This window comes from Budorcas taxicolor, chromosome 8 (genome assembly GCF_023091745.1).
Source record: "Budorcas taxicolor isolate Tak-1 chromosome 8, Takin1.1, whole genome shotgun sequence".
Lineage (NCBI taxonomy): Eukaryota > Metazoa > Chordata > Mammalia > Artiodactyla > Bovidae > Budorcas > Budorcas taxicolor.
Genome location: NC_068917.1, coordinates 57,675,682 through 57,701,668, shown reverse-complemented (window position 1 = coordinate 57,701,668; position 25,987 = coordinate 57,675,682).

The following is a 25,987-nucleotide window of genomic DNA, read 5'->3' as shown; positions in this document are numbered from 1 at the left end:
CTCTCACCAGAACCCAACTGTGCTGGCTCCCTGACCTTGGGCTTCCAGCCTCCAAAGCTGTGAGAAGATTAATTTCCATTGGTTAAGGCACCCAGTCTGTGGTATTTTGTTATGGCAGCCCAAGCTGATTGACACAGCTCACCAAGTGCAAGCTGGGTAGGCCTTGAAGGGGACATCTCATTTCCACTCCACTCAGCATCACCTTGGAGAAGGCAATGGCACCCCACTCCAGTACTCCTGCCTGGAAAAGCCCATGGATGGAGGCGCCTGGAAGGCTGCAGTCCATGGGGTCGCTGAGGGTTGACTTCACGACTGAGCAACTTCACCTTCACTTTTCACTTTCATGTACTGGAGAAGGAAATGGCAACCCACTCCAGTGTTCTTGCCTGGAGAATCTCAGGGACGGGGGAGCCTGGTGGGCTGCCGTCCTTGGGGTCACACAGAGTCGGACATGACTGAAGTGACTCAGCAGCAGCAGCAGCAGCCGGGAGGCTCAGAGGCTGCAGGCGCCAATCATCTGAAGACTCAGTCACTCACCTGTCTGCCACCTGGTGGTGGAAGAGCTGGGGCTGCTTGGGGATATCTCTACCTCTATGTGGTCTATAGATGTGAGCCCTTCAACTCAGCCTGGTACCTTCAGCTTTTTTTTTTTTTTTTTTGGAAGGAGGGCGGGGAAGGTGTGAAGGAGGGAGTTGAGCAACACAATTTATTATCTTAGAGTTCTGAATTCCCTAAGTCTGACACAGGTCATAAGTCACAACATGCTTCACTTAGAGTAATAGCAAGGATGAGTCCTCCTGGAGGCTCTGGCGAAGGATCCATTTTCTTGCCTTTTCTAGCTTCTGAAGGCCACCTATACTTCCTGGCTCATAACACCCCCTCATGTTACTCCAATCTCATATTCATCATCACATTTCCTCCTTCTTCCTCTGACTTCTGCTGCCTCTCACTTATGAGGACCTCTTTGATTACACTGAGCCCACCCAGATTATCAAGGATAATCACATCTGCCAAATCTCTTTACCCATGTACCATGAAATTCACAAGATCTGGTGAAAAAAAAAAATGGGTGTATTTTGGGAGTCATTATTCTTTAGCTGAACTTCTTACCCATCAACTCAGAGCTCTCGCCCCATAAGGGAGAAAGTCAGGTGGACACTGCATAATTTTTGATGACCTTGCTCAACGTTGAAGTCATGCATTGTCCCTTCCACTCTATTCTAACTGTCAGCAGTGAAGACAGCCAGCCTTTATTCAAATGTAAGGAGTATGAAACATTTTGCTGTTGTGTTGCTGTTGTTTAGTCACTCAGTCATGTCCGACTCTTTGTGACCCCATGAACTGCAGCTCACCAGGCTCCTCTATGCATGAGATTCTCCAGACAAGAATACTGGAATGGGTGGGTTGCCATTTCCTACTCCAGGGGATCTTCCTGACCCAGGGATCGAACCTGCATTGCCTACAAGTCTCCTGCATTGCAGGTAGATTCTCTACCACTGAACCACTGAGAATAACCCAGTTAAAAAAAAAAAAAAGATGAAACATTGCATCTTTTTTTTGTTTGAGTATAGTTGCTTTACAATGTTGTGTTACTTTCTGCTGTACAGTGAAGTGAATCAGCTATATGTATACATATATCGCCTCCCTCTTGGACCTCCTTCCCATTGTATCCTAATAGGAGAAATATAAAAATTTTGCATACATTTTAAAACCATCAGTCTATGTGTGTGCCAAGGAGGAGGTGGCTATATGTGTGTGTTTTGTATACATGCATAAACAAGGTACCTTTAAAGATGAACTGGGCACACACTGAATTCTTGATATTGATTGCGCCAGTGGAGGAAATGAACAGAACCTGCAAAATAACCCAAGTTTTTTCACATTAATCTTTAATATCTTAATATTTTAGTTGAAAGTTAAGAATTTTAGTGATGCATATTAATAAATATCAGTCTGAGGAGGTCTGGAATAATGCAGCTGGTGGGTTAATTGCATTGACAGACCCAATTAAAGGTCTCCCTACATTCATACCTTTTAAACTACCATTTAATACCCCTCCCATCAAGAGGCAGAGTCTGTTTCTGCAGTCCTTGAACTGGGCTGGCCTTGTAACTTGGTTTGTTTAATATGAAACAATGGGTTTAATGTGCTAGTTTTGAGACGTGATTTTAGGAGACCTTGCACACTTCTGCCTTCTTTCAGATGCCTGCATTCAATCACAAGAACAATCCTGAACTAGCTTATTAGGGGATGACAGGCCACAGAAAGCCTAGGTGAGTCAGCCCAGCTGTGGCCGTTATAGACCAGCCGATCCTTGCCCCTTATCAAGCTGATAAACCAGCTAACCACTGTGAAAACAGGACCACAGACCCAAAATAGAGTTTCTTATGCTAAGTTCCGTGCCATCAAACCAAGACTTAATGACAGTTTCGGTTCTCCCAGAAATGGAATGGGAAATCAGTCAATCAGGTAATACCTGATGAGCACTAGTTATGTAAGTGACCTGATTGACCTCTGCCATCTCCTAAAAGCCACTAAACTTATAATAACCAACTTGCTTTTCTGTCCTGTAGAACTTCCTTGTTCCTGCTCTCTTCTGCTATTAAGGTCTTTCATTTTATTCAGCTCCTCAGAGTTCCTTTTTATCTGCTAGATTGAATGCTGCCCAATTCAAATCAATTTTGTTAAAATATGCTCTTAAAGTGCCTCAGTTTATCTTTTAACACCATACATGCATGAACATCCCATGTAACCCCTGTACTTCTTAGAAATAATAAAGGTTGTAAGCAATCAAATTTTGAATTGATATGTTACGCAGTAATACAACCTGATATAAAATGCTTGTTACTGTTCTCTAAGCTTTTCTATATTTTACATTTATTTATTATTACTTTTCCAAAATTAAATAGAAAAAAGTGGAATAGAAAGAAAATTGAAGATGCATTGATGGAAGGTTCAAAACCTAAAATGACAATTGGTTTCTTATTTTGACTGCCACAAATAAAAAATTTCACAGGTACTTATAATGCTTTTTGTGTTTAGAAGGAGGCCTTTGGGGGCAATTAAAATACTACTATTGAGTATAGCAAAACAACCAAAGCACATTAATATAACAAGAAAATTGCACACTAAAAAATGCATACTTGTTGATATGTTACTTTGATCCAAGAAACACAAAATAGTTACAGTAATTAATCTTCATTTATTCCCTGGGATGAAATGAGTATTTCATCCAATAATAGGCAATTGCTATTTTTATTTTGCCTATTAAATAATGGCAGTTTAAAACAAAACAAAAAAAATAGTAATGAAAGATCAATGAAGTAAGGAGTTCCTAAATTTTCTTAGCCCAAATCACTCACATTTTCCCAAGGAGATTCAATAATGGGAATCTTTTTACTCATTGTTATGGATTGAATATTTGTGACCCCTAACCCTGCCCCACAAATTCATATGCTGAAGCCCTAATCCCCAACGATGCCAATGTGATGGTATTTGGAGGAGAATATTTGGGAGATAGTTAGGTCATGAGGGTGGTGCTCTCATGAATGGGATTAGTTCCCTCATAAGAAGCAAAAATACCCAGAGCCTCCCTCTCTCTGCTATGTGAGGATACAGCAAGAAGACTACCATACATTAATTAGGAAGAGATTCCTTCATCAGAATGCAACCATGCTGGCATCTTGATCTCAAACTTTCTAGCATCAAGAATTGTGGGAAATAAACCCCTAGTGTTTAAATGCCCCAGTTGATGGTATTAGTATACCACCTGAACTGACTAAGACACTCATCCAGTAACCTCTTTACATACTAATCCTTAAAAACAACAAAACTATGTGAAGAAATTTATATTATATTTATAGTTCGGTGATTTATTTTTAAAAAACTACATGGACATTTTCAATATTGAAAGAGATTTTAATTGTTCATTTCACTACTAATGAGACAGTATGTGTTTATAATTTTGCACAACTACTGCAGTTTCACTTAATTTTATCCTTTTCAATAGAGATATCTTTCTGTTAATAACTAAAAATAATTATATTGCTTGGTGCAACTCTTCCTATCAAGAGACTCAGCAATGAGAAGGAAAATCTTTCATCAGACCAGGTGTCCTAACGTTTGGTTTGAAAAAATATAAGAGTGTATACCTACATGCACACATTGACCTGGAAGTCATTTTTTCAAGGGTATCTGTAAGGCTCATCACATCAAGCAGATCAAAATTAATTGTCAAGGGAGGCAGCTATTATGGTTCTGTCCTCTTGGACCAATACACATAAAGACAATGGTTGAAAATCAATAATGTCACTAGGTCAAGGGCACTTGACAGTACAGAACCAATAAATGATCTTCGTCCATATTTACACAGAGCTGATCTTCAAAAAAAAAGTGATTTCCAAAGTCATAATCTCTACTCATGTGAAAATCTCAAGGCTTTTGTGGAAGTTACTACCCAGTACATATTTCTGCTGTCAGACTACTTCTGTCACTGCATTTAAACCATGAAGCACATTTGCTGCTGATTCGACTATTATGGCAGGAAAATGACCTGTAAAGTTCTTTTGAGGAGCCTGGCATTTTGCATATATTATAAAAATACAAAGAGAAGGAAAATGTGTTAAAAATGAAGTTTATGAAAAGTCATCTAACTAAACTTTACATTTCATAGAATACAGAGACTGCCTGATTTGTCAGACTGAAAAGCGGGGCTGTGGGGGTGGGGGAGAAACCTGTCAAGGCAAAAAAAAAAACACAAAACTCCATATTCTCATATTTTCAAGGGCAGTTGTCAACCTTTTTTTCTATCTACAAAATCTTGATGATAAGTGACAAAGTAGAAAATGTGTCAAACTATATTATTTGACCTCTTTTTGGTGGTTCAGATGTGCAAAGAACTTAATAGATTGGAACATATGTTTTATTTGGGAGTGGGGGGTGAAGAGTGATAAATGTGTGTGGACTGAGCTTTGAGAGCAATCTGCACTTGAAAGTGATGACAAAAGCCTCAATTTTTTATAAGTTCTCTAAAGGAAGAGACCTTGGTTTCTGGGAAGGAGGTTAGAATTATGTCCCTCAAAGGTAGCGGTGAATATCTATGCTTAACTCACAGCAATCAAATACTTGACTAAGAGACAAAATTTCTGAGTCTGTACATGGTGCCAGAATATTTATCAACACCAAGTGTCTCTCATCACTGATACCGTAAAATGAAAAAAAATCACTTGGGTGCTGAAAGGTGCTGGTATTTTCCACATCAAGACATTTTGCCAAGAGGTTGCACAGGTATAAAGGTCAGGAACAGCCTTGTTCCTATTCTCAGTTTTCCTAAATTGGGGGATCAGAGGAAGGGAAAGCAATTAACCATTTCACTTTTGATCATTAATCAATGTGTCATTAAAGGGGTAGGGGTGTGGGTGTGTCTGTGTGTGTGTGCACACACGCACACGTACCAGTTGACTGATCAGAAATCAAACCTACGGTCGTGTTTCCTGACCCAGAATGGGAATTTTTATTCCTTAATCATATCCCCCTGGCTGCTTCACTGACCAGCTTCAGTGTGAGATTCAAGGCAAGCACATTATTTACAAGAATTAAAGAGCTTGGGGAGTTGGATGGCGGAAGCAGGACTTTTTTTTTCACAGCAGCAATCACAAGCATCAATACAGCTAAAAGTCAGTCTGCATTTCCATCAAAACCTCCTGATTTGCAGCCATTTATAACTTGGCTATAAAAATCACTCCTAGGCTGCAATTCGGCAAATAGTGCCTCAGCTGAGGGGAAAATTGTCCCCTCTTGGTAGCTGTTGGCCTGTTTGGATTTACCTTTTGTTTTAGTGATTTGAGGGAAATACACAGTTATTTGAAAGATGCTCTTTAAATGTAACCCTCAGGAGGAGAAAATGTTCGCACTTTAAAGTATTCATTTGTATTTCCACCTCTGGCAAAAGGAGTGACTTTGACTATACAATTTAATCCTGTTGTGGCCCCAATTATTTTTGGCATTTTCAGAAAGTGAAGACAATGGGCAAAGCCTTCCATTCAGAGGCAGTTAGTCAGCAGAAAGGCTTTAAATGCTTGTGAGGTTTGTATTCCCCGAGCCACCTCGAAGGACAGGCTGTTGACTGTTGTCTCAGAAGTAATTTCCTCCTATAAAGACCGAATCAGTATGATAGCACTGAAGAGCTCAGCATTTTTAATTGCCTCAAGGTGCTTATTTGCAGGGAAGGGATAAGCTCCGGAGGATCAAATAAGGAAGGAAAACTTGGCTCAGCCTCCCAGGTGAATCCGATCCTTTTCTCCTCTCATCACTTTCACATCTGTGATTTTCCTCTTTGCCCACAACCCACCCTCCACCCCCCGTGCCAAGAAAGGGACATGCTCTTCTCTACCATTAAGGAGAGGTGATGACTAGGGCCCAAGTCAGATGTTCCTGACCTGTTTCTGGAGCCCTGTTTGCCCTTGCCTTTGCACTTAAGAGAAGTCTGGCAGCTGGCAGCATTCTCTGCAGCCCCAGGCAAAGCCACCTGGCCAGCTGGGGTGCTCCTGCATGGAAAACCAGTAAGATTGAAAGTGCACTGGGGAAGAATAAGCCCTCGGTGCTTAAGTCACGGGAGAAAGAATGTGACAGTTGGCACTAGCATCTTGACTCTAAAGAGTCGCTGGGGTTCCTGCTGGGAGATCTGTGGAATTTCTCGACGCAGGGGCAGGTGGTCCTGGAACTCAGCTTTCTGGGAGTGGAAAGATATTCATGTTATCCCCTCTCATTCATCAACTTGGGGTATATACTCCTTTAGGCTCTTGAAACTCAACATTTTATCTTTTTAAAATGCCCCTGGGAGAGGGGACTACTTCCATTTTGCCAATGAAGGAAAGCACAGATAGAAAAGCCAGCTGATGTGTTCTCTGAGCCAATGATGGAATTACATCTCCCATGTCCCCATTTGGGACTTTAGCCATTCTGGCCTGGGGAATGGGGAGGAAGGCCAAATCCTCTTTAAATCATTTGTAAGTTCTCATAAAAAATAAAAGAAGACATTTTAAATCTTTGCACATGCAGTCCAGCACTCAGAGCATGACACAGGCCCCTGGCCTGGGACTCACACATTCGAGAGCTCATTCTGGAATGCCTCCTATAGTTATGGGCACATGCCCACCCAGAATCTCTGCCCTGCCCCCTTCAAGACCATTAACCCAGTATCTCCCAGCCAAGCAATTTCCAACTGCTCCAGAATTTCCCTCATCTGTCTTGCAGCATGAGGGGAGCAAACACATACATCCTTGGGGCCAAGCTGTGGAACAGGAATGGCTGTTTTCTGGAGATGTGGATAAAGCTTGGCCATGCAGGATGGAGTGTCCTCACATGTGTGCAAACCCCTCTGCAGAGCAGGACAAGGCAAGATGGGGAGTGAAGAAGGGCTGGTGTGTACAGGGCTGTTTCTCTGTCACAGCGCTGCGTTGTGCACACAAGTCCAAGAATTCTCAATTCAAAGTTGGTCTTCTAGGGTGTTATGAAAGTATGTGGGCCAAAGTAGAAGAGAGATTGATATAAAAACATTTTACTCATCAATTTATGAGTCTGATACAAAACTTTAAATTACTTATGTAGACCTATGGTATATGGGCCTCCACTTGGACACTTACTTTAGAATCTTTGAAGGTTTAGATGGACCTGAGGCAAAACCACACAAAGGATGAGCTGATCTGTGCCCAGAGTTGCCATGAACATATGTATATATGAGTCTCATTCTGTTTCACTTTTTTCACTCAATTGAATTCATATGCATATACTCTACAACGATAATTGCCCAGAAGCACACCTGTCATCTTATTTCACTTTTATTAGTTTCTAGTTCCTCTGTATCTTTCTTTTCCTGCTCACTCACATTTCCTTTTCTTTTAATTTTAAATTACCATCAGAATACTATAAAGTGATTATCCTTCATTCACATTTTTATTTATCCCTCCCATACTCTCTCTGGTTCATTCTGAAATTCTAAGATTCTTTAAAATTTTTCCAATGATATTATTCTATTTCCACAAGTCATAATTAAATTTATGCTGCTCTATGATTATATCAAAATGAAAACTAACCATAAGCACATACACTAACATGAAGCCTTTAAGAGGCTTTTGTTTTTTCACTCTTTTTCCTTGATGGCCCATTTCCAAATGCAGGGTTTTGCCAAGTTATTTTAGTTTCAGGCTATTGAGCTTTTAATTATTGTATGTCCTTTCCAATCCAAGAATGCTTACTTACAGAATTGCATCTAGAAGACAAAAATCTAGCTTGCTAACCTCTCCACACACAAAATCAGATTCCACTTGGATTAAAGATTAAGCCTATTGTGAATCCTGTTTATAACATCCTGCCAAAGCCTTTAAAACACTTTGTCAGGTAGAACTATAGACCCTGAGAGAAAGGAAAGAGAGCGGTGGCTGGGATGAGGGGACACAGGATGGAGGCCAAAAATATACCAGAGGGCAGGACAAGCAGAGAGCTGGGGCTCAGGGCACACAGGGAAGCCAAACACAGCAGTAGGGAGGTGTCCATCCACAGCTAGGGGTCATTCCAAAACCAGATGTAAGGGAAATGCAGCCAAATAAAGCTAGACAAGTGGGAAGACAGCAGAAGCAGTCAGGTGAACCTGCACACTTCTATGTGGAAACCAAGACGAAAGCAGAACCTCAGTTTCCACCACTGGGACATCCCTGGAACTTCAAACGCAGTGGGCCCAGATGGATCCCCAGTCATAGAATCCACATGCTACAACCAAAAGACCCCATATGCTACAACTAAAAGACCCCATATGCCACAATTAAGATCCAGCACTGTCTAAATATTTTTTTTCTTTTTAATTTTCAGCAGAGAGCAAAAGACACTAATTCCTCATATCTCTATAACACTTGACAGGTTACAAAGCACTTTCATGTATAATACGAAGCTTAATCCTCATGCATGATAAATTATGGATTATTGACCCCATTTACAGGTGAAAAAAAACTGAAGCTTACAAAGTTTCCTTGTCTGACACAGTGTAAACCTAAAGGAGGGAGAGGCAGTTCTTGAGGCTGGGTCTTCTGATGCTCAATGCAAAGGCATGCTCTTCCATGACACCACAAGGCTTCTAACTCAGCATGCACACCACACATGGGTTATGATGACAGCTCTCAGCTCACAGAGTGATGTTCAGACTTTCTGGATGCCCTTTTGTTACTTGCTGCAATTGGGGTGGGAGGAGTGAGAAGAACCTTAATACTCCTTCTGGTTGTCATTTCCCCAACAGCCATTTATGGCAGTTCCATGAGTCTGACCTCTGGCAGGACCCTAGACACATCATGCCAGCATTGAATTTATGACAATCCTAACTACTGCCATCCAATCTGCTAACCTGTGCAGAGCACAGACATCAGGAAATATGTCTCTCTGTAAATACAATACAGGGGAACTTATTTGTTGTGGCAGCAAGGAGCAGAAAAGGACATTGCTCTCAGGGCCCCAAGGGGAGAAAAAAGATGATGTATGATGTAAGGTAAGGTATTAATCATGTCTGACACCTCTGGATAATCAGCTGCAGTTATCCTTGGGAACAACTGCTTTTCAAGGATGGAATGAGAGAATAATAAATGGGGAGGGACTTATCAAATGAGATGGCCTAACCTGATAAGATACTGAACTCTACAGCTCGGCATCCTTCCTGGAAATCTGGCTGGCAATTAAATTCAAGAGTTGGAGGGTTGTCAAATGGTTGTTAATGTTTTGTTTAACATTCGTCTCATCTGCACTAGAGTCATCCCAGTAGAAACTCAAAGTCTGAGTTCAGGAGACCTACCATCAGTCAAAAATATTATCCTCAAGATCTGTAGCTTTGTGAAACATTTCTTGTGTTTCCTAGAAAAGGCTGCCATCATGGGCACATCTCCAAGCCAGCTCAGGCAGCGGTGGAGCTTATTTCTGCCTGGGTAGAGATTACTGCACTGAAGAATGCCTGACAAATGATGAAACACAAGCTCCCAGATGGCAACCTGGTGCCACACAAAGGACACAACAAAACGTGATCCATGAAGAGTCTAGTCAAACTGCAACTACATCTATCATTTAGAATTAATGCCAAAGTCCACCTATACTCACACATCTGAAAACCTTACTTACCCAACCCTCTTGAACTTGAAAGGATTAAAATATATTTAAAGTGGAGTCAGGTCTTTCATGGAGTTCATTTCCTTTGCTACGAATCAGTTGTGATTTTTATTTTTAATAAAAAATGATCTAGAACTCTGTAGTCCTCTACATTTCACCAAGAGTTTTTGTCATTTCAATTTTCACAACAATGCATTTTATTTCAACAAGCCCTGACTGATCACCTGCTTTGTGTCAGTCTCTCTTCCAGGCACCAGGAAATGCAAAGATGAGTAAGTTAAGAAAGCTGTCTTGAAATACCCAGAGTTTAAAGAGAAAGGCAAATGCGTAAGTAGTTTATTATGTTATAAGGGCTGTGACAAAGATATGGGCATAATAATATGTGAACACAGATGGGGTCAAGTGACTTTGCAAGGTCATATCTTTGAAATGTGGTAGAGGATAGAAAGGAACCATGACTTCTAACTTAAATCTGGAACAATTTCTACTGTACCAAAGCTACCTTCTTAGGTCAACCATACTCTTAGCCTTTCATTGAACTTCCTTTCAGTGACTTACAAATCATGATTTATAAAAATTGTTCATTTGCTCTCTTTTGCACCTGTCCCTCAGAGTCCTTTCTCCACTTAAATCCAAACACTGATTTTATTTCTCAGTCTTAGCCACTAAGTCCCAGTGGCCATGCTTGACTTTTTTAGCCCTTCAGGTTTTAACAAGATTCAGCAGCCTCACTGAATCAAGAAATCCTCTTCTTCTCATTTGCTCTCTACCTTCTATGCATGATATTCTATTTGGGCTCTACCAGGTGTCACCCTTCTTGAACAAGCACAGCTGAGCCACAGAAACAGAATTCTTTAAGGCAATCACCATAAAGGAGGTTATACATTCATTCTAATAGTGTTGTGATTGTTCAGAGTCATATCACATTAGGAACTTTTCTTTTAGAACTACATTTGGCCTTTGCAATTCCTTTTGCTTTGAATAGTTGTAATGGTGGCAAAACTTCAGCCTTCTGATGTTGGCTATGATTTTTGCAAAAAAATCAAAGATATAGCTAGTTAAGATAATTCTATTTGTACTCAAAACAAGTTATTACCTTAATTAGTTGATATTTGCTCTCAATAGTGGTTCATACATGGAGTCAATGAGTAATTCTGATATTTTTTGAGCAACATTACTATGACTGGAACAGAAATATAACCTTCTATGGTGATTTATTTATGGAGGTACATCAGTCCAAGTGAGGCTTCCCAGGTGGCTCAGTAGTAAAGAATCCAACTACCAATACAGGTGATACAGGAGAGGCAGGTTCAATCCCTGGGTCGGGAAGATTCCCTGGAGGAGGAAATGACAATCCACTCCAGTATTCTTGCCTGTAAAATCCCATGGACAGAGGTGCCTGGAAGGCTACAGTCCATGGGGTTGCAAAGAGTTGGACACAACTAAGCACACACACACAGAGAAATCTAATTATTAATATTTATTATTAGTATAAATAGAACATTAAGATTTCTCTTCTTACATTTTTGATTGTATTGCTTTCAACTGTAAAAAATGTACTGAAAGAAATGTATAAGTTTCTAAGATATGTTTTTCAAGTAACACCTATTTGGAAATATGAAACGTATACTGTTTGTCAAAGTATGTGTTATTATCTTAGATTAATGCTTTATGTACAACATTTATGATATCCCTAGAAGTCTGAGGGACATCTCGGAGCCAAGAATGCTAAAAATTGGGAGATTGCCTCTTAGGAACAAACCCAAGTCTCCACTGTACCCTGCCCACCCTGAAGCTATCAACACAAGATGCTCTGTTTTATTTCTTTTTCACATTGGCATTCTGGCTACATTTTGTTTAAAGATAAAGTTTGCTGCTAAATCAATTTTGAAAGGCACTACTTTGCATATAAATACTGCTCTTTTTGCCACCCATGTACCTTATGTAGTTACACTTTTTACTTATTTATTTCATTTTATTTTACTTTGCTAAATTACTTCCCTGGGGCTAATGCTGATTTAAAAGTGATGAGAATGTTCTGGGTTTCAACCAGATTAAACACGTAAAGATTCAAATGCAAAAATGTCTGTTCTGGTACTGAAGAGTGACAGAAATCAGTTTAACATCTCACTGAAGATTAAGAATTTCAGTAAAAGGCATTCAGGTTATATGGTAAAGGTATAGCAAAGTAGTTTCATGATTAAAAGATGATTCAAGCCCAAACACCAACTAGATTAGCAATGAGGTCCTTAAAGTCTTCTGGATACTACTTACACACCTACTAGATTGGACAAAATTCAGAATTCTGTCAACAACAAATATGGAGCAATAGAAACTCTCATTCTCTGCTGGTAGGAATGCAAAATGGTACATCCATTTTGGAAGACAGTTTGGCGGTTTCTTGTTAAACTAAGCCTGCTTTTACCAAACAATCAAGCAAACATGCTTCTTGGCATTTTCCCAAAGTTGAAAACTTACATCCATATGAAAACCTGCACACCAATGTTTATATCCGCTTTACTGATATATGGCAAAACATGGAAAAAGCCAAGATGTCCTTCAGAAGGTGAATGGATAAAACAACTGTGGTACATCCAAAATGGAATATTCAGTTCAGTTCAGTCGCTCAGTCGTGTCCGACCTTTGCGACCCCATGAATTGCAGCACGCCAGGCCTCCCTGTCCATCACCAACTCCCGGAGTTCACTCAAACTCACGTCCATCAAGTCAGTGATGCCGTCCAGCCATCTTATCCTCTGTCATCCCCTTTTCCTCCTGCCCCCAATCCCTCCCAGCATCAGAGTCCTTTCCAATGAGTCAACCCTTTGCATGAGGTGGCCAAAGTACTGGAGTTTCAGCTTTAGCATCAATGTTGATTCTGGATTATAGTAAAAGTTGTGTTTTGAAATTTTTAGTTGAAAGATAATAAAAAGGACTAGGAATATTGATAGGATTATTGTGAGCCATGTTGATGTGTCTAGTTGTGGCATATCACCAAGGAGAGTATTATGCTCTCAATCTCTAACTTAAAAGGTGAGTGCTGATATAGCTTCTTAACGATTTTATAGTATTGATGCAGATCATTTTTCAAAGTATTTTAGTGGGCCTAGTTCAAGAACAATGGGCATGAAAGTATGATTCAATCTGCAGATCTCTGAACATTGACCGTAATATAAGCCTGATCAGGTTGATATGAGGGTTATTCGATCTAGATGACCTGGGATTGCATCTGTTTTTAGTCCTAAGGAAGGCACAGCTCATGAGTCCAACACATCTTCAGAGGAAATTAATATTTGTATTGTTATCTCTATAGGTAACACAATTCAGTTATCTACTTCTAGTAGTCGTAGTTCCCCTGGCTTTAATTCCAGTGTTGGAATTATATGGGAATCGAAGCTTAAGTCTTCATAGTCTGTGTACTCATAACTTCAGTATCATTGATGTCCTATAGTTTTTACTGTAAGGGATGGATTATTAATCTCATCTATTATATATAGAATTCATAGAGATGGAATTTTTTTATTTAATTAAAATTAAAATAATGGCTGCCAGAATAGTTCAAATTGTTTCCACCTCTTGTGCATCTATTGTGCTAGTACGGATTAGCTTTGTTGTTAATATTAGTGAAATAATGTAAAGTACTAGTGAGCTAATTAAAAAGACAATTATTAGTGTATGGTCATGAATATGCAATAATTCTTCTATAATGGGTGATGTTACATCTTGAAAGCCTAGTTGTATGGGGTATGCCATATGAGATGTACAGGGCTTTCACTTATAACTTAACTTCAACAAAGTAATATAATGTTTTACTGCTGCTGCTGCTAAGTCACTTCAGTCGTGCCCGACTCTGTGTGACCCCATAGACAGCAGCCCACCAGGCTCCCCCGTCCCCGGGATTCTCCAGGCAAGAACACTCTCATTAATTGAGAAAGACATAGTGGCTATGATGTTGGCTTGAAACCAATAACAAGGGGTTTGATTCCTTCCTTTCTTATTTTAGGTTGACATATGTAGGTTCTTCAAATGTATGTAATGGTGGGGGGCATCCGTTTAATCACTCTAAATTTGTTGTGGTTAAATCTATAATCAGGACTTCTCGTTTAGATGCAAATGCTTCTCAGATAATGAAAATTATTAGTATAACTGCTGTTAGGGAGATGAATGAGCCTATGGATGAAATGGTGTTTCATATTGTGTACGCATCTGGGTAATCAGAGTATCGTCATGGTATACCAGATAGTCCTAAGAAATGTTGTGGGAAGAAAGTTATATTTACACCTACAAATATGATTGCAAAGTGGATTTTGGTTCATGTGGTGTTGAGGGTATAGCCTGAGAATAGTGGAAATCAAAGCACAAATCCTCCTATAACAGCAAATACACCCCCTCTTAATGGAAATGTGCGACTACATTTGTGTCGCAGAGAACAATATCAAGGAAAGAATTGACTAGAACAATTCTGGTCAAGCCTCCTACTGTAAAAAGGAAGATGAAGCCCAGGGCTCATATTATAGCAGGAGATCATTTGATATTGCCCCCATGAAGTGTTGCTAGTCAACTAAAGACATATACTCCAGTTGAGATAGCAATAATTATGGTAGCTGATGTGAAGTAGGCCCGTGTATCAACGTCTATTTCGACTGTGAACATGTGGTGAGCCCATACAATAAATCCTAGGAACCCAATTGATATTATAGCTCAAACTATTCCTATACACCCCAATGGTTCTTTTTTTCCTGAATAATAAGTCACGATGTGAGAAGTTATTCCAAATCCGGGTAGAATAATAATATATACTTCGGGGTGTCCAAAGAATGAGAATAAGTGTTAGTACAGGAATATTATTCACTGTTAAACAAGTTAGCAAGCCAGGGAAAGACATGGAGGAAATTAAATGCATACTACTAAGTGATAGAAGCCAATCCAAAAAGGCTACATACAACACAATTTCAACTATATGACAATTCTCTAAGAATATGGAAACAGTAAAAATATCAGAGCTTCCCAGGGGTTGGAAGAAGAGAAGAATGAATAGATAGAGCACAGATGATTTTCAGGGAAGCGAAAAATAAAAAAACTTTGTTTAATATCATAATGATAGATATATGTTACTACGCATTTGTCCAAATACATACAATCTACAATGTGCATACACACTAAGTCACTTCAATCATATTTGACTCTCTGTGACTCTGTGGCCTGTAGCCCTCTAGGCTCCTCTGTCCATGGGATTCTCCAGGCAAGAATACGGGAGTGATGGCCATGCCCTCTTCCAGAGGATCTTCCTGATCCAAGAATCAGATCTGCTTCTCTATGTCTCTTGCATTGGCAGTCAGGTTCTTTACCACTATTGTCACCTGGGAAGCCCAACATCAAGAGGGAATTGTAATGTAAAGTATGATTACAACGTGTCAATATAAGTTCATCAGTTCTAACAAATGTACGTCTCTGGTGGGGGACATTGATAATGAAGAGGCTATGCATGTGAGCAGGCAGGGAGTATGTGAGAAATTAATGCATCTTCCCCTCAAACTTCCTGTGAACCTAAAAGTGCTCTAGAAAGATAAAGTCTTAATAAAAAAAATCATAGTAACACCTCCATCTCTGGAGGAATTCAAAATATGTGATAAAATTCAACAGCTCTTCCTGGGGATGAGGAGTGGGGGAAAGGGACCACTTAGACCATTAGGAATAGGAGGAAATATCCTTAATCTGCTAAAAGGAATCTCCCCAAATCCTCCAGAAAGCTTAATGGTAGAAACATTTGAATTAATTCTTTTGAAATCACATTTCTATTTAACATCAATTTAACTGGTCAGTTCAGTAACAAAAAGAATAACAAATAAGGAATAACAATTGAAAAGAAATAAGCCTGTATTCACTCATTGGTCAAGCTCATTAATCATAGTGTTCAGATTCTAGATTTCCTTCCTGAAGCCAATATTAAAAATCATCATCTGTTTAATCTCAGCAGTGGGTACCCAAGACTCCATTATATAAATCTCTATACTTTATGTTTGGGATCATTTTTAATTTAAAATTTAATATATTTTAACTTGAAGGAAGTTTAAGAAAAATACTTGCATCTTACTTAAGCAAAAATAACTACCAGAGTATACCACTCTTTAACATATCCAAATACAACTAAGGGAGAGAAATAATTTTCAATCAGTAATTCTTTAAATGAACATTTAGTAATAGTAATAAAGATCAACTAAAAGAGCATGTGCCACAGATTAAAATAATGCCTAAGAACATTCCCAAGAAAAAGATCAATTTCATGTTTCATGAACTGTCCCTTTGGCCTATGGTTTGTGACATAAAAGCCTAGAACAGAGCTGTCCACATTTGAATATGTGGATTCAGCTGGCTTTAAGATACAGATAGCATGGCTTGTTTTCAGTAAGATTAAAGACAAGTTTTCATTTTTTTTGTGGACACTAAAAAATGCAAATAAAGCTAAATCTCTTACAAAGCACTTGGGTCATTAGAATTAAAATATGAAGAAGAGAATAATCTATGAGTTAGCTAACTGCTTTTTCTTCTTAGCAGTCATATATAATTTCATATATACACATGTGGAATATGGAAATGTTTTACTAATAGACAAAACACCTTACAAATACATTACCACCTCACTGACTTCTAGAGCTTCTGTGGTTCACAGTCTGAACTGGAGTGGCTCCTCCACGATGTGTGGCAGGTCCTTGAAAGGAAACTTGGCATGCCCCATTCCCACAGCTAATCACGTCACCACAGTCTCCAAATCTACAGCTAATCATGTCACCACAGTCTCCAAAGAGAGCACTACCTAAGTGATGCAATCCTGAATGAAGGGAAACATTAACCTCCAGCCCAAGGAAAGGTCAAACCCTCATGTCTGAAACACTATATAAGTTATCAAATTATTATTGGAAGAAATGTGGCCTTCTGCTGCTTCGAACCAGAGATGATTACAATGGGGTAGACATCTGAGTGAGTGATGCTATACCCTCATTTTACATGACTTGGCTTGCTGCCAATGTTTGTAGTAGTCAGATTTAATTTTCATGACACTATGAAATGTGTGCGGCATGTAAAATATTAATGTAGCACATAATTGGGCCATCTGAAATATCCAAGTTTATGTACACTGATAAATACTGACTAGGTGAAATGCTCTGTCATTCATAGACCACCCCCCCCCCCCAAAAAAAAATTAAATTTTACTATCTATTCTAATTCCAACTTGCTCAAACTTCCTCTGATGTTTCTGTTCTATTGATGCATATTAGAAGAACCCAGCCAGTTTATAAGAACAAATGCTCTTCTTAGCCATAACCATAGAGCGGATCTAATAATATAGGACTAGACATATTAAAACACCTTATTAGGAAACAGCAATAAAGCTTTCCCTATACTGTAGTTTATTTGATCCAAAAGTCATCTATCTAAGGGAGCCTACTCTCTTCACCCAGTCTGTGTGGATTTATAACTGGCCTGTGAGTTTACACTAGACTTTCTCAAATTTGTGAATAAATAACTATTTCATAGAGCCAGAAGAAAGGGAATGATCATAAATAACAGGGTAGTAACAAGAAACTTTCATCAAGTAAGTAAATTTCCCAACCCTTTCTCACTCTCTGGTCTGAGAAGTGTAAACATGCAAGAATCAATTTCAGAACCCTAAAATCTATAAAGAAAAAAAGCACAATATTGTGGTAGGGCCTTGACAATTTCTGAGGTTTTCACTTGGATGTTGCTCTTCTTATAGGGTTAAAATTTTCTCATTGATCCTTGATTGGCTTAAGATTTATCTTTTCTATTGTTTTGTTTTCTGCTATCCTCTTTACACACACTTAGAGCCACATCTTGGTAGGCTTTTTACTTGGTGCTTGGGAAGTCCATCTAGAAATGTTTCCCCATCCAGTCAGTGTCTTCATAGCACATGTGGGCACATGGAGTCCCTGCGCACAGAGCACATTTTAGACGAGCTTCTATCCCGCAGTGCTCAGTTTTTCAATTGTGTCCTTCCGTTTGTGACCCCATGGACTGTAGCCCCCCAGACTCCTCTGTCCATGGAATTTCCCAGGTAAGGATACTATATTTCCTACTCCAGAAGATCTTCTGAACCCAGGGATCCATCCCGTATCTCTTGAGTTGCCTGCATTGTCAGGCAGGTTCCTTCCCACTCCGCCACCTGGGAAGCTTCTATTAGCAATACATACATGCTGTGTAAGAAAATGCCAAAGAATTTTCAAACTATTGCACAATTGCATTCATCTCACATGCTAGCAAAGTAATGCTCAAAATTCTCCAGGCCAAGCTTCAACAGTAGATGAACTGTGAATTTCCAGATGTTCAAGCTGGGTTTAGAAAAGGCAGAGGAACCAGAGATCAAATTGCCAACATCTGTTGCATCATATAAAAAGCAAGAAAATTCCAGGAAAACATCTACTCCTGCTTCAGTGACTATGCTAAAGCCTTTGACTGTGTGGATCACAATAAACTGTGGAAAATTCTGAAAGACATGGGAATACCAGACTACCTTACCTGTCTCCAGAGAAATCTGTATGCAGGTCAAGAAGCAACAGTTAGAACTGGACATGGAACAACAGACTGGTTCCAAATAGGGAAAGGAGTATATCAAGGCTGTATCTTGTCACCCTGCTTATTTAACTTATATGCAGAGTACATCATGAGAAATGCTGGGCTGGATGAAGCACAAGCAGGAATCAAGATTGCTGGGAGAAATATCAATAACCTCAGATATGCAGATGACACCACCCTGATGGCAGAAAGAGAAGAGGAACTAAAGAGACTCTTGATGAAAGTGAAAGAGGAGAGTGAAAAAGTTTGCTTAAAGCTCAACATTCAAAAAACGAAGATAATAGCATCTGGTCCCATCACTTCATGGCAAATAGATTGGGAAAAAATGGAAACAGTAACGGACTTTATTTTCTTGGGCTCCAAAATCACTGCAGATGGTGACTGCAGCCATGAAATTAAAAGATGCTTGCTCCTTGAAGAAAAACTATGACCAACCTTGACAGCATATTAAAAAGCAGAGATATTACTTTGTCAACAAAGGTCTGTCTAATTAGTCAAAGCTATGGTTTTTCCAGTAGTCATGTATGGATGTGAGAGTTGGACCATAAAGAAAGGTGAGCACCGAATTGTTGATGCTTTGGAATGTGGTGTCGGAGAAGACTCTTGAGAGTCCCTTGGACTGCAAGGAAATCAAACCAGTCAATTCTAAAGGAAATCAGCCCTGAATATTCATTGGAAGGACTGATGCTGGCTGAAACTCCAATCCTTTGGCCACCTGATGTGAAGAACTGACTCATTGGAAAAGACCCTGATGCTGGGAAAGATTGAAGGCAGGAGGAGAAGGGGATGACAGAGGATAAGATAGTTGGATGGTATCACTGACTCGATAGATATAAGTTTGAGCAAGCTCGGGGCATTGGTGATGGACAGGGAAGCCTGGTGTGCTGCAGTCCATGTGGTCACAAAGAGTCAGACATGACTGAACGACTAAACTGATGTTAAGAAAAATCAGAGTGAATGGTAGAGTTCTCAGAAATAGGCCCCCTATAGTTCAGTTCAGTTCAGTCGCTCAGTCGTGTCTGACTCTGCAATCCCATGAGTCACAGCACACCAGGCCTCCCTGTCCATCACCGACTCCCGGAGTTCACTCAGACTCACGTCAATTGAGTCCGTGATGCCATCCAGCCATCTCATCCTGAATCGTCCCCTTCTCCACCTGCCCCCAATCCCTCCCAGCATCAGAGTCTTTTCCAATGAGTCAACTCTTTGCATGAGGTGGCCAAAGTACCGGAGCTTCAGCTTTAGCATCATTCCTTCCAAAGAAATCCCAGGGCTGATCTCCTTCAGAATGGACTGGTTGGATCTCCTTGCAGTCCAAGGGACTCTCAAGAGTCTTCTCCAATACGCATAGTCCCATGTAAGTAAATATAAAATTGTAGAAGTTCTTCCTGGCAGCATGGCATAATCAACAAACAGTGGTTCTAGACTTTCAAAACATAAATTCCGATACCAGGCTTACCATTTATGAGCTGACAACCTGCCAAAAACACTTTGCTCTTGAGTTTTCCAAAGAGATATTTTCAACCTTCTCCATATCCTCAATATCATAACAGCAAAACTCCCTTCCCTCTCAGACAAGACCCTGTCTCAGACTTCTTAGAGGAAACAGACCCCTCAGCTTCCTGCCCTGCCCCTCCACTAAGTCACTAAAAGATGTACTTTTTCTATCTCTGCTTTCCTGCTGCAATGGAAGAAGCTGTGACCTTTGGTAAAAATACATGACCTTGGCCATGAGACCTATTTACATCCTCTTCTTTTGAGAACTTCCTCTATCAACTACTGTCTTTTTATGTATGTCTTCAAACCTTTCTCTTAAGTATTTTCACATTAGAATGGTGTCACTCAGACTCTTCCTTCTTTACTGAAATACATCACAAATATCTCCATCTGACTATTTATTTTTTCCATTTCACAATCCTATTTCTCAAAAAAGAGATGTCAACCTTACCATCCTCCTCAATTCATTATAACCTAGATTTCTCTATCACTCCTCTGATAGTGTTTCATCTAATCATTGACCAAAAAACCAAAGGACATAGCATTAGATACTGTGGGTTTTCTATTTCTGCATCTTCTATGACATCATTTCTGGTTCTATATTTCTCATCTCTCTTCACAGAAATTACTTCCTCCTCCTCTTAGGTATCAGTGTCCCTGTTACTGAACATCACCATGTCCATGTGCCCGACACACAGCAAAGCCAAACAATATTAAAACATTGGCGTCTGGATCAGAGAGAGGTTTAGTACAGGATCATGCAAGGAGATGGGTGGTTCATCCTTTAAGAATCCCAAAGTTGCTGAAAGCTTCCAGCAAAGCCCTTTTAAAAGCAAAATGGTGAGGGAGGGGTGTGGTTGGTTGTTGCAAACTCCCTGATATCAGATCCTTTGTTCTTGAAGTCAGGTCATGTTCAGGTAATGATATTCCTGTAAATCTCTACCAAACAAATGTTATTCTGTCCTGATAAGAAAGGGCAAGGTCCCAAGGTACAACTTTCATCCTCCAAAGTTCCAGTCCTGGCTAAGAGAATGCAGAGCTCAGTTGGTGGCTCCATCAGGGCCAGGACCCCAGATTCTGCCCAGCTGTCATCGCTGAGGGAGCCAGGCGCCCAACCCAACTGTCCCTCACATGCCTCAGGCCGCCCAAAATAGGGAGATCAGGTCCCACAGACTGTCACACAGGCAGACTGTCATTGCTATTAGATCTCAGAGACCAGGATAGGGGAGAGGTTCACCAAGGCCTCAGGGCCTAGGCCAAGGTGAGTAGGTGGCCTTGGTGAGGACTCTGAAGCCCTATGGAACACAGCCCTAAACCTGTTCTCTGGGCCCCCCAGCTTACCTGCTGGTCCAAGGCTTAGATGAGTTAAAGGGCCTTGGGAAGAAGGCCAGCATCCACCTCTTACCTCTCTCTCCATCTCACGACCACCTTCAGTATTGTCTGAATTCCCTCACTAACAGTCAGCTGCTTGTGGGTGGGGCCCACTGCGGTGCTGTCTAAGGGCTGAGCAGGACCACTAATAGTCACTCAGTGACAGGAGGTGGGGCCCACTGAGTGAAAGTCACTCAGTCATATTCGACTCTTTTCAACCCCATGGACTATATAGTCCATGAAATTCTCCAGGCCAGAATACTGGAGTGGGTTAGCTAACACACTATTGGAACACATTATTGGAACACAGTGATGTCCACATGTTTACTTATTAATATATTGTCTGTTGTTGCTTCTGTTCCCTTCTCCAGGGGCTCTTCCCAACCTGATCTTCAACCAGGGATCGAACCCAGGTCTCCCACATTGCAGGCGGATTCTTTACCAGCTGAGTCACCAGGAAGTCCAAGAATACTAGAGTGGGTAGCCTATCCCTTCTCCAGTGAATCTTGGAATCATACTGGGGTCTCCTGCATTGCAGGTGGATTTTTTACCAGCTAAGCTCTCAGGGAAGACCAAAGAGTGAAAAGGATCCATTTTCTAGTAACAGGGTGCAAGGAAATGATGTAGAGCAATGGCTGCTGTGCTAAGGGGCTGAGCTCACTGCACTCTGTTACATCCCCTGAGCTCCCATTCCCAGTCCTCAGCAACTCTTCTTCCCCCTACTCTTTATGGAATATTCAATCATATTTCATATATGTTGAGAACTAACAAATCTCGTGGCAAGCTTGAATTGCTCTCCTGAATACCTAAATTTAATATGCCCACTTGTCCACTGAATAACTCCACTAGGATATTAATATTTGTATTTGTATTTTTTCCCCACTTCAGTCTCCCAACCTGCTCTTCCAATTAATCCCGTCCTCAGTCGGAACACAGTTATCTACACCAAGTTCCATAGATGTCTTAAATCTGCCTACTTCTTTTCACTTTCATTAACTCTTTATTCTTTCAAATTGCGACCAATGCTTGATTGGCTTATTTATTATAACAGCCCCTTGTCTTTTGATTTTCACTTCCTTTCAAACCAGAGTTCAGCAAACTACACTGTAATGGCCAAATCTGACCTCTAACTTTGTAAATACAGTTTTATTGGAACACAGTGATGTCCACATGTTTACTTATTAATATATTGTCTGTTGCTGCTTCTGTGCTACAATAACAGCAGCAAGATGAAGACCATGTGACTCACAAAGCTAAAAATATTTAGCTTAGAAAAACTTTGCCATATCTGGCTGTAAGCCATTCTTTACCGCTTTCAAAATAGAAATAAATAATTCCTCTGTCCAAAATGGCTCCCCAATTCTTAGTAAGCAAAACTCAACCTTCTTAGTACATCAACTATTGTGATTCAAAATTGTTGTCTGAATGTACAAAGGTACATACAAAAATGTACGTTTTCAGATTCATCTCTCACCATCCCCATTAGACTCCATTCTCTAACTTCATGGAAGATATCGTGCTTGCCCTATGCCTTGAACACTTGCACATGGTGGTCCTTTTCTCTTTAAGTCTTGCCTCACTCCCTCCTCCTTTACCTGGCTTTCTCTTATTTTCTTTTTAGTATTTAAATCAGAAGTTACTTCTTCAAGGAAATCCTCCTTAACTGCTCTATTTATGCTCCCATAATTCCCTGTGCTTCCCTCACGTTCTCATTCTATAATAATGGCCTCTTTCCTTCTTTGTCTTCATCCCTTAACTACTATCGACCGAAACTATAACTTGTGCACCCTTGTATCTCTAGCAACTGTCCCAGTGTCTGGCAAGAAGGCTGTATTTAAGAAACATTTGCTGACTAACTGAATAAATGAATGAATGGTACTTATCACCTCTGAACTTTTTCTCAACTGTGAAATGGAGATCATAAAATCTAATCTATAAGGTTATTTGATGATTAAATAAAATATCACATATGCACCTCCAGAGTATGCCTATTACCTATCATTACTCAGCACTTCATAGTTTGCTAGCTATCTATCCTATAAATGAGCCAGAGTTTCCATTGACCTATTAAAATATAAGGATAAACAGCCTCTGTGTTTAAGAAACTTACAAACTGATAGGTGGGGAGAAATCACCACAGCACAATTTATGATGATGCCCTGACACATCCAAATAAAATACTATGCTGCAAGGTGACTACTTTTAAATAATACATTATAGCCAGATCATCATGTTTTAAAGTGTATTGGGTTAATACTGAATCACTACCTTCTAGAGTTATAGCAATAAAAATAAAAATGATGGTGAGGTTAATTTACAAATAGCAGTGGTAGCTTTAAGAGTAATTTTAAGAACTCTGTAAATTTAACTTATATGCAGAGTACATCATAAGAAACGCTGGGCTGGAAGAAACACAAGCTGGAATCAAGATTGCTGGGAGAAACATCAATAACCTCAGATATGCAGATGACACCACCCTTATGGCAGAAAGTGAAGAGAACTAAAGAGCTTCTTGATGAAAGTGAAAGAGGAGAGTGAAAAAGTTGGCTTAAAGCTCAACATTCAGAAAACTAAGATCATGGCATCCGGTCCCATCACTTCATGGCAAATAGATGGGGAAACAGTGGAAACAGTGGCGGACTTTATTTTTCTGGGCTCCCAAATCACTGCAGATGGTGATTGCAGCCATGAAATTAAAAAATGCTTACTCCTTGAAAGGAAAGTTATGACCACCTTAGACAGCATATTAAAAAGCAAGCCATCTAGTCAAGGCTATGGTTTTTCCAGTGGTCATGTATGGATGTGAGAGTTGGACTATAAAGAAAGCTGAGCACCAAAGAATTGATGCTTTTGAAGTGTGCTGTTGGAGAAGACTCTTGAGAGTCCCTTGGACTGCAAGGAGATCCAACCAGTCTATCCTAAAGGAGACCAGTCCTTGGTGTTCATTGGTAGGACTGATGTTGAAGCTGAAATGCCAATGTTTGACCACCTGATGCGGAGAGCTGACTCATTTGAAAAGACCCTGATGCTGGGAGGGATTGGGGGCAGAAGGAAAAGGGGACAACAGAGGATGAGATGGCTGGATGGCATCACTGACTCAATGGACATGGGTTTGGGTGGACTCTGGGAGTTGGTGATGGGCAGGGAGGCCTGGCGTGCTGCAGTTCATGGGATCACAAAGAGTTGGACACAACTAAGTGACTGAACTGAACTGAAGAAGATTTTCACAACTATTTTTATTGAAATTATGAAAAACAAAATATACAGTGGGCTAAACTGTGCCTTTCCAAAAGACACGAATCACAGTACACCAAAAAAGAAATGTCAGTGACTCTTATGTTAAAAGAAATTTTAAGTTTAAGAACAGCAATTCTGAATTTAGATGGAACCAGGCTGGAATCTTTCTTACTGACTTGGATGACTGCTGAACTTTTGAGCTTGAATCTCATCATTTGCAGAGATGAAATAATAATATAATAAGAGCTGGGATGTTTGTAACCTCAAGAAACAGAATCACTAACCCAAAATAGATTAAACAATTAGAAACACAACATCATATTCAGCTATGTCTACAGGAAAAGGAAGAAACAGCCTCTTCTTGGGCTTCTTTATTTAGGATCACAGAATCTTACCAGAAACTCCAAGCCGACTCTCCTTCATGTCTCATTGTCCAGGATTGAGTAACCCTCACATTGCTGAACTAGTTATTACTTGTTGTAATGGAATTATTCTTATATCAATCAAGCCCATCCCTAAAGATAGAGATAGGATAGTTTTCCTGAGATGTAGGTTGCAAAGAAGAAAGGTGGATACTTTTAAAAGCTGCAGTTCTAGTAGGAAGTAAGGAAGGGAAATAGAGACTTGATAGATGTTCAGCAGTATCTCCTATGAAAATTAACTTTATGCATTTGACACAGAGATGAAATGAAAAAAAAAAAATGCACCTAAAGTATTTTGTATAAGACTTAGTATATATCAGTTCAGTCACTCAGTGTCTGACTCTTTGCAATCCCATGGACTGCAGCATGCCAGGCTTCCCTGTTCATCACCAACTCCCAGAGCTTGCCCAAACTCATGTCCATTGAGTCAGTGATGCCATCCAAACATCTCATCCTCTCAACCCCTTCTGCTCCCGCCTTCAGTTTTTCCCAGCATCAGGGTCTTTTCCAGTGAGTCAATTCTTCACATCAGGCGGCCAAAGGATTGGAATTTCAGCTTCAGCATCAGTCCTTCCAGTGAATATTCAGGACTGATTTCCTTTAGGACGGACTGGTTTCATCTCCTTGTAGTCCAAGGGACTCTCAATAGTCTTCTCCAACACCGCAGTTTCAAAGCATCAATTCTTCAGTGCTCACCTTTGTTTATAGTTCAACTCTCACATCCATACA